Consider the following 12,871-nt stretch of genomic DNA (forward strand, 5'->3'; position numbering starts at 1 on the left):
ACCACCCTGCAACACCCTCTCCTTCTTTTCAGAAAGTCATGCTCATTACTCACTCAGGTTTCAACAGAAATATCATTTCCCCGATGAAATAGTCCCTCATCTCCCAAAGTAGGTCAGGTTCCTATCCTGGAGGAACCCTGGGAAAGCACCTCACAGGGTCTGAGTTGCTCTGAAGCCAGCACAGAACCATGGAATTTCCCTCTTAAAGATAGCAGATGTCCTTAACAGGTCCTGACCTTTGTAACTTGTCCTTAAGTAAGTCACTCCCCTGTTCAAATCGGGAGGAGTATGTGTAACCTCTAAAAATCCCTGACTTAAAAGCCAGTTTTGGTTTAGAAATAATGCTGGCTTGCTTTTTATGTTACATAAGAAGAGCAGTGTGCCCCCTCAGTGCCCTAAATGAGGTAAGAGAGCCGTGATTGGAAGTTAGCCGAAAACCCAGAGCTTCTGCCCTCAGGAAGCGATGCGACAGAGGCAGAACAAGATGGAATGAAGATGAGACTAAAGGCAGGAAAACCACTTATGAGGCCACTGCAAATAACCAAAGGCCTGAATTAAAGCAATGAGTGCTTTAATTCATGGAAAAAGAGAGAAGGTGACAGATTGGAGGGGAAGAATATATTGGTCTTTGCCACAGCACATGGCATATGTGGAGGGTGAGTGAGGAGAATTTGGGTAAGAGGATGGATTTGGGGACTCCTCTTTTGTCCTCAGTCACCACAGCTTTGGGATGCCAGTACAGTAAGTCCTAAGCTGAATGACATTTAGGTCTCTACATAGCATCTCCCACAAGCACCATAACCCCAAATGTCCAAACTGATAAATGTTTATGATCTATAATATTAAGCAATGAAAAAAACACTGATTAGGGGCCCCTGGATGGCTCAGTCAGTTTAGCGTCCGACTTCAGGTCATGATCTCAAGGTTTGTGGGTTCAAGCCCTGCGTTGGGCTCGCTGCTGTCAGCACAGAGCCCACTTCAGATCCTCTGTTCCCCTCTCTCTCTGTGCCTGCCCCCCTCTCAAAAATAAATAAATGCTTTAAAAAAAATGATAACAGAATAAATTTATTAAAAGTTCTGGTTTTCTGGAAGTACCCTCCACAATATATCTCCTATGTCAACTCTTTTTTAAAAATAAGACTAGGAACAATTTCTCAGAAAGCATCATTTTATATTATAACAGAAATCTATTCTTTTGATAATGTTAGTTGAAGTAGCCACTGAGAAACAATCAATTTTAAAAAGAACATAGAGTCCTTCTACAAAGATTTATTACCGATATGGATTTCTTTTTTTAACTTAATGACTCACCAGCAAAATCCTTTAGAATTGGAAGGCTCTGTACTTTGCAAGATTGCCAAATTGTCACTGATTTATTCCCCTAAGTGTAATTTGAAAGAACCTGCTGTGTAAATCTGAATACTGTAAACCTGTAAACCATGAATCTTTTCAAATCTACTTTTCCTATTAATGGTACCTAATGCCTGAGATAGAATCACAAATTGGGAGGAATCTGGGCCTATTACTGTGCTAAACTTCTGTGCAAAAACAAAGAAATAAACAAAAACTGAAAAAGAAAGGGAGAGAGAGGGAGAGAGAGAGAGAGAATTTATTAGTCCGTGTTCCTGAAAAGGCCAGGGCCCAGTTCACTTAAACTATGGCTACATCCAAGGCTTCAAATGATATCCAGGAATTTCCCTACCTCCCCTCTTAGCTCCGCCTTCCTCTTGGTTGGCGTCACTTTCAGACAGCTTCTGAAGCTTCTGGGCTTACCTCTTCCCAGACTAAAGTCCTATAGAAAAGAGAGTTCCTTTCTCTCTCTGAGTGAAGAGTCAGTGTTCCAGGATGGTGTCAGCATCAGTCTGGAGCACACTTAAATTAGGATAATTAAAAAATAATTTTTTTTCATGTTTTATTTACAAAAGCTGATTCTTAGCACTTCCTCCCAAGTCTGTGTTCAGTGATTTCACACTAGTAGCTTACAATGGGCCACGATGGGAATATTTACACTAAGCAATTGGCAAATGCTACAAATTAAGGCTCTTTCCCTCCTCCCCCCTCCCCCCCCCCAACCCTGGCCATTTACTAGCACACCACTGAACTATTTGCAAAAGTGTAGGAAAGGTGTAAAGTTCTTGCAAGGACCCAGGACTAATAGCAGCAGAGGTCCAAAGGAACCAGGGGAGAGACTTTAACCAGACTCCAGAAGGAGAGAAGAGCAGTGACCTTTAATTAAGGGACATGGGCAGTCTGAAGGGGGTATCACAGGAAAGGAGCTGAAAGATAAATATCCTGACCACTTTTCTGCACCAAAGTGGGCGACAATGTTTTATAGATTCTGGAAAGAAAAAGTGAAAATGACATAATCAATTGTTAATTAATATTATGAGGATGTGGAGTATTAGCTTCCAATTTATTTGCCTAATGCTAAAATGTCCAGTGCTAACTTTGGAAAGTCCCCATGCTTTCCTTGCTGGAAACTCCCATGGCCAGACAGTTCAGAGAGCCAGTCTCATTCTCCTCACATGGACTTCCTGTGTCTACTGGTTTCAGATTCACTTTTATATACAAGCCTGAGAATTGCCATTGAACTAAGAATTTAGTATGTGAAAAATGGTGTTTCAAAACAGCAGAGGAAAAGATAAAGGGTTCAATAAATAACATTGGGACAATGGTCTAGTCATTTGGAAAATATAATAAAATTAGTTCCCTATCTCATACCAAGATCATATGTTTCTGATCTTGGCAGGACAGAAAGCCTTAAGTAAAATACGAAAAGCAAAAACCATAAAGTAATGACTAGGTAGGAAATATTTGCATATGCAGATAGATATGGATACTACATAGATATTTATATAGGTATTTATCAAACAAAATATATATATAAAGAACTACTAAAGATAAAATGTAAAACGGCTGGGGCTCCTGACTGGCTCAGGGTCTTAATCTCAGGGTCATGAGTTCAAGCCCCACATTGTGAGTGGAGCCTAGTGAGAATAAAATTTAAAAATTAAATAAATAGGCAAGCACTCCAATAGAAAAGAGCAGGAAAGAGTATAAAAAAGCAATCCTAAGAATAGATGTCCAATTTCCTTAGTAGTTAATTATGGAAATAAGAATCCACTTTACACTTATTCGCTTTGCAAAAACTAAGGATTTGTTATATCAAATGTTATGTCAAATGTGTGTGTGTGTCAAGGCATAAGGAAATGGATACCCACTCACTGCCAGAGGGAGTATAAACTATTATGACCACTTCAGCAACAATTTGACAGTACTTTTATTTTTTTTTTATTTTTTTTTTTAATGTTTATTTATTTTTGAGACAGAGAGAGACACAGCATGAACGGGGGAGGGGCAGAGAGAGAGGGAGACACAGAATCGGAAGCAGGCTCCAGGCTCTGAGCCATCAGCCCAGAGCCCGACGCGGGGCTTGAACTCGTGGACCACGAGATCGTGACCTGAGCCGAAGTCGGACGCTTAACCGACTGAGCCACCCAGGCGCCCTGACAGTACTTTTAAAATTAAAATGTGTATATCTTGGGGTACCTTCTGGCTCAGTCAGTACAGCATGATCTCAGCGTCATGAGTTTAAGCCCCCATGTTGGGCATGGAACTTACTTTAAAAAAAAAAATTATAAAAAAATAAATAGGACGGTGACTTTCTGCCGGCTGCTGGGCAGGAGCGGCCCGTAAGCGCTGAGCCTGCCCCGGGGCGCCAGGCGTCTAGGGGTGCGGACCTCACCCACCGGAGAGAAGATTACGCACACCGGGCAGGTTTATGATGATAAGGACTATAGGAAAATTCGATTTGTAGGTCGAAAGAAAGAGGTGAATGAAAACTTTGTCATTGATTTCATTGCTGAGCAGCCTGTGAGTGGAGCTGACAGTCCTGTGGTCGCGTGTGATAGCGGCGGGGGACGGGGTGCTTTTGCCACCCGGAACTGTACATAAACCTGGACAAAGAAACAAAAACCGGGACGTGCGGCTATTGTGGACGGCAGTTCAGACAGCAGCAGATCACTAGGGCAGCCGAGCTCGGCACTCGGCTCCGCGTTAACACCGGAGCAGCCAAGGGGCCTAGTGCTGTGCGCCACCGTCTGAATAAAGGGCGTTGTGACCCAGGGGGGGAAAAAAGGAAGAAAGAAACTGCGCACTTCAGTGGTTTTTTATATATTCATAGAGGTGTGCAACCATGACCACTATGTAATTTTAGAACATTTTCATCACCCCAAAAAGAAATATCCATCACCTACCCTCCCCCAACCCTAGGCAACCACATATCTAGTTTCTATCTCTTAGATTCCTTTTCCTGGACATTTCATACACATAGAATCACACAATTTTTTTTTTTTTTTGGTGTGTGTGACTGGCTTTATTCATTTAGCATAATGTTTTTAAGGTTCATCTATGTTGTAACATATATCAGCACTCCATTCCTTTTTATATATTTTATTATATGGCTATACCACATTTTTAATTCATTATCCATTAATAGACCTTTAGATTATTTTTACCTTTTGGCCACTGTAATTAATGCTGCCCTGAACATTTGTGTACATGTTTTTGTGTGGACATATGTTTTTGTTTCCCTTGGGTATATACCCAGGAGTGAAATTGCTGGGTCATAAGATCATATGATAACCGTCTGTTTAATATTGTGAGCTGACATAGTGTTTTTCAAAACAACTGCACCATTTTACATTCCCACCACATTACTGTTCTATTGGTCTATTGTTTCCTTTTTTTAAAACCACCTCAAAAAAAGTTTATGTGTATATTTGTGTGTGTGTGTGTGTACGTGTACAAAGATCAAAAGAGCAAAATCCTAGTTGAGTATCAGGTTGGGAAGTCCCCCTGGGCTAAGGAGGAGAAGAGAGAGTAACTAGAACCTGCCAGAGTCATTGGCAAAGCAGTCTGAAAAGTCAAGGGGGATGGCCCAAGACAATCAAGGTTAACACACGTCCAGAAAGGCTCTCCAGCTGCTGGATGGAGGAGACGGCTTGGAGCCAGGAATCCTGTTTTTCTGATTTGTTTGGAACTCTACAAGATAATGAATCAAGACAGCCCTAAACATAAGGAAGATTATTACAAATAGGGTCCAGTTTCAGGAGAAAAGGCCTTCTGAGGATCACACCCAGGTGCAAGGGCTGGTGGAGCCAGTTTTGACAACCTACCAGCCAGAGTTCAAGACCAGGCTAGACCAGGCTCTAGACCTGTATTCTGAGCTGCAAATACTGGGCATAGTAGATGTGTCCCTATGGTGAGTCAGGCATGACGGGACCTGGGTGGCTCTCAAGCATGCTAGCTCTGGAGACCATTTCTTGACTGCCTAGTGGGGAGGGTTACTTGAATAGACCGGGCCACAGCCTTTCTGGGACCTGAAAGATATGGCAATATTATAATCAGCACACAGGAGTGGGAGGGCTGCAGCAGGCGGAGGCTGGTAGTATATAGCATAGGAATGACAAGTTCCAAAGAACTTTCACACACTCTAGCTCATTCGTTCCCAACCTGGTGGGCTGGCTTGCCCAAGGACTGTAATTATCCCAAAATATCTCGACACATTTCTAAATTGCCATTTATAACATAGTTTTTACAACTCTTTTCTAAACCTACAGTTAAGACATAACTGAGAAAGTCGGCTCCCCAGAATGGGAGCCCCTCACAATAATATTCATTAAATAATTATCCAACATTTCTAAATGTAAAATGCATTAAATAATCTTTTATCAATAAAAATTATTTACTTAAGCTTAATTTGCTCTTTTATTTCCACTAGCCAATGTAAAGTTAAATGTCCTGGGAAAAAAAGTCTGCACAACGAATCCTACTTTTCTTTTTCTTTTTTAATTTTTTTTTTCAACGTTTATTTATTTTTGGGACAGAGAGAGACAGAGCATGAACGGGGGAGGGGCAGAGAGAGAGGGAAACACAGAATCAGAAACAGGCTCCAAGCCATCAGCCCAGAGCCTGATGCGGGGCTCGAACTCACAGACCGCAAGATCGTGACCTGGCTGAAGTCAGATGCTTAACCGACTGCACCACCCAGGCACCCCACGAATCCTACTTTTCTGTGCTTCTTGTTCTCTCCATAGTTTCCTTTTGTGATTTTTTTTTTTTTTTTTTTGGAACCAGACCACTTTGCTAAAGTATATTAAGGAGATTAAAATGTAGATAAGAAGATAAATCACTTGCCTCTAGTAAATAGCACAAAGGCCATCCATTCTATTCAATCCAGAAGTTTAGTTGATAAGGCTGCTTCGTATGTGCATTCTATTCAAAAGCATTTAGAATTCAAAAGCATTCTAAAGGAGATTAATCTGAATTGTGAGGAGATGTTTGGTTTTCTTCTCTTTAAATTCCACTCAAGGGCGCTGTTTATTTGAATAGGGCCAGGCAAATTTTACAGATGTAAAATTATAAGAAGTTTTATGTGAAAAATTCAGGTTAACAGACACCACATTCTAATGTAGTCAGCAATGATTTGTGGCTCATACAGGCACCTAGGGCAGCTGCCAGGCTGGCTTGACCCTTAATCCAGCTCTGCCGGAAGTATTCACATTTTCATTTGGCACGAGAGTGGGGCACCAGGGTGACTCAGTCAGTTAAGAGTCCGACTTGGGCTCAGGTCATGATCTCAAGGTCTGTGATTTCGAGCCCATTTTGTGTCAGCCTGTGTGCTGACAGCTCAGAGTTTGGAGCCTGCTCCGGATTCTGTCTCCCTCTCTCTCTGTCCCTCCCCAGCTCATGCTCTGTCTCTCTCTCTCTCTCTCAAAATTAAACATTAAAAATTTTTTAAACAAAAAACAAAAGAACTTCAGTTGACACAGCCTCTTGAAGTAATGGATTCTGTATTTTAATGGATGCTATATAAAGAGCTATTTTTGTTGTTGTTGTTGTTGGGAAGACTGTTAGGCTTCAGGAATGTTACCTATTTCTATTTTTTTCCGGATTTGAGAAAATGATGAATGCTTATTCCTCATGAGTTTAAGACTTCCACTTTTTTTTTTTTTTTTGCAAATGGAATCTTTTTCATTTTTACCGCCATACATAATTCTCTCTGCCCTTGATCATTTTTAATGTCCTCTGCTGGATCTTTTCTAGAGCTATTGTATCTTTGAAAAGCAGAGACCAGAGCCCCATGAAATATTCATCATATAAAGTATTCCAGGACCAGGCGCTTCTTCAATTACAGTCACCTCTCTTCTCTACAACAATCCCCAGACCTATTTCAATCATTTCCCCTGACACATCTCCCAGACCTGTACTTGCCAGAGACTGAACCTCATTTGAGAATCCATGACTGGTCCCTCCATCTCCACATGAACTCAATGCAATCGAAACAAAACCCACCCTTGAGACCACAAACTTTCCTCCATCAAATATTAGAGTTTGAGAATGTGCCAGACATTGTGCTAAGTATGTAGAGGTAGGGATAGGAGGTGGTTTCAAATATTAATAAGCAGTAGCCCTTAAGAAACATACAGTCTCACAGGAGAGACATACGAATTAAAAATTATATATCTAGGGGCTCAGTCGGTAGAGCATGTGACTCTTGATCTTGGGGTCATGAACTCAAGCCCCACGTTGGACTGAGAGCTTACTTTATTTATTTATTTATTTATTAACTTATTATTTTTAATGTTTATTTATTTTTGAGGGGGGGGCAGATAGAGAGGGGGACAGAGGATCCAAAGTGGGCTCCTAGCTGACAGCAGAGAGAGAGCCTGATGCCGGGCTTTAATTCACCAACCATGAGATGATGACCGGAGCCGAAGTCGGATACAACCGACTGACCCACCCAGGTGCCCCAATATAATTTTTGTAAGCTTAAAAAAGCAAGTAAGCCACCTGGGTGGTTCAGTCAGTTAATGCCCTGACTTTGGCTCAGATCATGATCTCACGGTTTGTAAGTCTGAGCCCAAGTCTGGCTCTGTGCTGACAGCTCGGAGTCTGGAACCTGCTTCGGATTCTCTGTCTCCCTCTCTCTCTGCCCCTCTCCTGCTCGTACTCTCTCTCTCTCTCGCTCTCTCTCTCTCTCAAAAATAAATAAACATTTAAATATATATATTTTAAAAAATTATATATCTAGGGGCACCTGGTTGGCTCACTCAGTTAATGTCTGACTTTTACTTTTGGTTCAGGTCATGATCTCACAGTTTTGTAGGTTCAAGTTTTGTGCTGGCAGCTCAGAGCCTGCTTGGGATTGTCTCTCTCTGCCCCACCCCCATACTCATACTGTCTCTGTCTCTCTCAAAATAAATCAAAAAACTTAAAAAAAGTTTTTAATTAACAAAATTATATCTCTATATGTAAATGTTATGGGGTTCAAGTCACCTCTAGGAAGTTGTGCTCCTTTCCTATTGCTGCTATGACAGATTACCACAGATTTAGTGGCTTAATTCAACACAAATGCATTCTCTTTCTGTCTCTCTCTCTATATATTTTTTTAATTTTATTTAAATCCAAGCTAATTAACATATAGTGTAGTACTGGTCTCAGGAGTAGAATTTAGTGATTCATCACTTACATATGACACCCAGTGCTCATCCCAACAAGTGTCCTCCTTAATGCCCATCACACATTTACCCCACCACTCCCCCACCTACCTCCCCTCCAGCAACCCTCAGTTTGTTCTCAGTATTTAAGAGTCTCTTACGTGGCACAAAAACAGACACTCAGATCAATGGAACAGAACAGAGAACCCAGAAATGGACCCACAAATGTATGGCCAACTCATCTTTGACAAAGCAGGAAAGAATATCCAATGGAATAAAGACAGTCTCTTCAGCAAGTGTTGCTGGGAAAACTGGACAGTGACATGCAGAAAAATGAACCTGGACCACTTCTTACACCGTACACAAAAAATACGTACACAAAAAATCAAAATGGATAAAAGACTTAAATGTAAGACAGGAAGCAATCAAAATGCTAGACAAGAAAGCAGGCAGAAACCTCTTTGACCTTGGCTGCAGCAACTTCTTACTCAACATGTCTCTAGAGGCAAGGGAAACAAAAGCAAAAATAAACTATTGGGACCTCATCAAAATAGAAAGCTTCTGCACAGCAAAGGAAACAATCAACAAAACTAAAAGGCAACCGACGGAATGGAATATCAGATAAAGGGGTTAGTATCTAAAATCTATAAAGAACTTATCAAACTCAACACCCAAAAAACAAATAATCCACTAAAGAAATGACAAAAGACATGAATAGACACTTCTCCAAAGAAGACATCCAGATGGCCAACCAACACATGAAAAAATGCTCATCATCAGGGAAATACAAATCAAAACCACAGTGAGATACTACTCACACCTGTCAGAATAGCTAACATTAACAACTCAGGCAACAACAGACATTGGTGAGGATGCGGAGAAAGAGGATCTCTTTTGCACTGCTGATGGGAATGCAAACTGGTGCAGCTACTCTGGAAAACAGTATGGAGGTTCCTCAAAATATTAAAAATAGAAGTACCCTATGACCCAGCAATTGCACTACTAGATATTTATCCAAGGGATACAGGTATGCTGTTTCGAAGGTGCACATGCACCCCAATGTTTATAGCAGCACTATCAACAGTAGCCAAAGTATGGAAAGAGCCCAAATGTCCATCGATGAATGAATGGATAAAGAAGATGTGGTATATATATATACATACATACATATATATATGTATATATATACATACACACATTATATGTATACACATATAATATATAATATAAAATATATATAATATATATTTACACATATAATGGAGTATTACTTGGCAATCAAAAAGAATGAAATCTTTCCATTTGCAAGATAATAATAAGGGTATTATGCTAAGTGAAATTAGAAGACAAATATCATATGACTTTACTCATATGAGAAAGTTAAGATACAAAACAGATGAACATAAGGGAAGGGAAGCAAAAATAACATAAAAATAGAGAGGGGGGACAAAACATAAAAGACCCTTAAATATAGAGAACAGAGGGGTGCTGGAGGGGTTATGGGAGGGGGGGATGGGCTAAATGGGTAAGGGGAATTAAGGAATAACTAACTTGGATATAAATTAAAAAATAAATTCTTTTTAAAAAAGAAACTAAAAAAAAGTCTCTTATGGTTTGCCTCCCTCTCTGTTTTAATTTTTTCCTTCCCTTCCTCTGTGTTCATCTGTTTTGTTTCTTAAGTTCCACATATGAGTGAAATCATATGATACTTATCTTTCTCTGACTGACTTATTTCACTTAGTATAATACACTCTAGTTCCACCCATGTTATTGCAAATGGCAAGATTATATTCTTTTTGACCATAGAGTAATATTCCATTATATATATATATATATATATATACATATATATATATATATGTATATATATATATATATACATATATATACCACATCTTTATCCATTTGTCAGTTGATGGACATCTGGGCTCTTTCCATAATTTGACTATTGTTGGTAGTGCTGCTATAAACATTGGGGTGCATGTGCCCCTTCATATCAGCACTCCTGTGTCCTTTGGATAAATGTCTTGTAGTACAATTAAATATCTAGTAGTACTGGGTCATAGGGTAGTTCTGTTTTTAATCTTTTGAGGAACATCCATACTGTTTTCCAGAGTGGCTGCACCACAAACGTGTTCTCTTATAGTTCTGGAGGTCAGAAGTCAGAAATGAGTCTTTAGGACTAAAATTAAGACGTTGACAAGACTGGTTCTTTCTGGATACTCTGCAGGTAATTCCTATCTCTTCCATCTTTTAGAGGCTGCCAGCATTCTTTATCTCACCCCAGTCTCTGCTTCCATTAGCACTTTGCCTTCTCCCTTCTCTGACTGTCCTACCTTCCTCATATAAGGAATCTTGTGATTACACGGGACTCGTCTGGAAATTTTTACGCCACTTAGTCACACCTGCAATCTCCCTTTACCATGTGAAATCACATACTCGTAGGTTCCAGGGATTAGGACATAGACATCTTTGGGGAACCACCATTCAATCTATCATTGAAGTCAAATGAGCAATGTCTTGAAATAACACTTCAATATTTAAGTGGTAGCAATGACTAACTTTTATTTGGCCTTTGCTCTGTACCAGACACTTTCCTAAGTACTAGACACGTCATTTTTCTCCTTCAGTCTTTACACTAGCCCTTGGAGGCTGTGCTTGTTGTAAGCCCCATTTTACAGATGTGGAAAGTGAGTCTCAAGAGATTAGTAACTTACCCAACAGCCCAGCTAGCAAATACAGAAGTCAGGATTCAGATGAAGCTGTCTGACCTACAGCCTTTGCTCCAAACCACTGATAAAAAGGGAAATGAAGGAGAAGGGCATTCCTGGACAAGAAAACAGTATCTTAAAAAGCCCAGAAGCTTGCAAGAGCTTGCACGTTATAACTGTAATGAGGATGTAAAAGGAGGAATGATGGAAGACAGAAATGGGAGGGGAGATAAGGATTTGATGGTGATGGACTCCATGGTGGGTGGCAGGGTCCTGTGGCTAATGGTCAACCATTAAAGGGTTTTATTCTTTATTTTATTTATTTAGAAAATCATTTTTTAAGGGTGCCTGTGTGGCTCAGTTGGTTAAGCGTCTGACTTCAGCTCAGGTCATGATCTCATGGTCAGTGAGTTTGAGCCCCACGTCGGGTTCTGTGTGGTCATCTCAGAGCCTGGAGCCTGATTCAGGTTCTGTGTCTCCCTCTCTTTCTGCCCCTCCTCTCCTCACACTCTGTTTCTCTCTGTCTCTGAAAAATAAATAAACCTTTAAAAAAAAAGAAAGAAAATCATTTTTTAAAGTTTATTTACTTACTTTTGAGAGACAGAGAGAGCAGGGGAGGGGCAGAGAGAATCTCAAGCAGGCTCCACACTGTCAGCCTGGAGCCCAACATGGGGCTTGAACCCACAAACCGTGAGATCATGCCGTGAGCTCAAATTAAGAGTCAGATGCTTAACCACTGAGCCACTCTAGGTGCCCGTAATGGGCTTTAGAAAGGAGAATAACTTGATCAGATAGTTGTTTGAGAAAGATAACTGTGGCCTCATTTTGCATTTTGGAAGTCAATGGCAGAGGTGTGAATATAGCAACAAGGAGACCTGCTGTGAGGTTTTTCAAAGATTCCAAATAAGCAATGGTGGAAGCCTGAACTAGAGCCTGAGGAGTGGGAATGGAGAGGAAGGCCAGACTGCAGCATCGAAGAAGGGGCAGAATCTATTGGGCCTTGCTGACTAATCAAGGTGAGTGTGAGGCAGGTAAGGAAGGCGGAGTTAAGGATGTCTCAAGTTTCTGTCATGGGCAACTGGTGTCAGTAATTGGGATGAGTAATAGAACTTGGAAGTATTAAGACTGTATAGAAAACCCTCTACTTATATTAATAAAGTAATTCTCCACCACCTGAGAAACTGAACATTAATGATGCAAGTTACTCGGGTCCAATAGCCCAATCACAGTGTCTCTACATCCTAGCCACCTGGTCTCATCCTGTTACCACAACTTAATGGAACTGACTATGGTAGTGTCAACAAATCAAACTGCCTACCAACCATAACATATTTAAAACCTGTGTAATCTTGCTCTGTCGCTAAGAAGATATTCTAAGAGGATTTTTAAAAACATAAAGCCTTTTCTCTCTTCTCTGGGAAGGTTGGGGCTAACTGAGGATGAGACAAACACCACATGAAATCATGAACAAAATTACAAGAGATTTATAATTAAGTGCTAAATTATGAACTACATTCTATTCAGAGGAAAGTGATATATGCTATCAGCTCCCTCTGACCTGTCAGCACAGAGCCAGACGTGGGGCTCGAATTTATGAACCGCGAGATCGTGACCTGAGCCGAAGTCAGATGCTAACTGACTGAGCCACCCAGGCGCCCC

The 12,871-nt window shown here is 40.6% G+C and overlaps 1 long non-coding RNA gene across 11 annotated transcripts in view; it reads left to right on the top strand.

Moving 5' to 3' along the window:
* Nucleotides 1-12,871, top strand: part of LOC102900645 — a 47,071-nt gene that overhangs the window by 18,570 nt on the left and 15,630 nt on the right. For 10 of the 11 annotated variants that reach the window (XR_006598000.1, XR_002157264.2, XR_006597999.1 and 7 more), the window contains exon 3: nt 12,052-12,228. This is a non-coding gene — a long non-coding RNA (uncharacterized LOC102900645). Of the gene's footprint in view, nt 1-10,615; nt 10,732-12,051; nt 12,229-12,871 lie in introns of all 11 variants that reach the window. The other variant, XR_006597998.1, reaches the window with a different exon arrangement.

This window comes from Felis catus, chromosome B2 (genome assembly GCF_018350175.1).
Source record: "Felis catus isolate Fca126 chromosome B2, F.catus_Fca126_mat1.0, whole genome shotgun sequence".
NCBI classification, from domain to species: Eukaryota; Metazoa; Chordata; class Mammalia; order Carnivora; family Felidae; genus Felis; species Felis catus.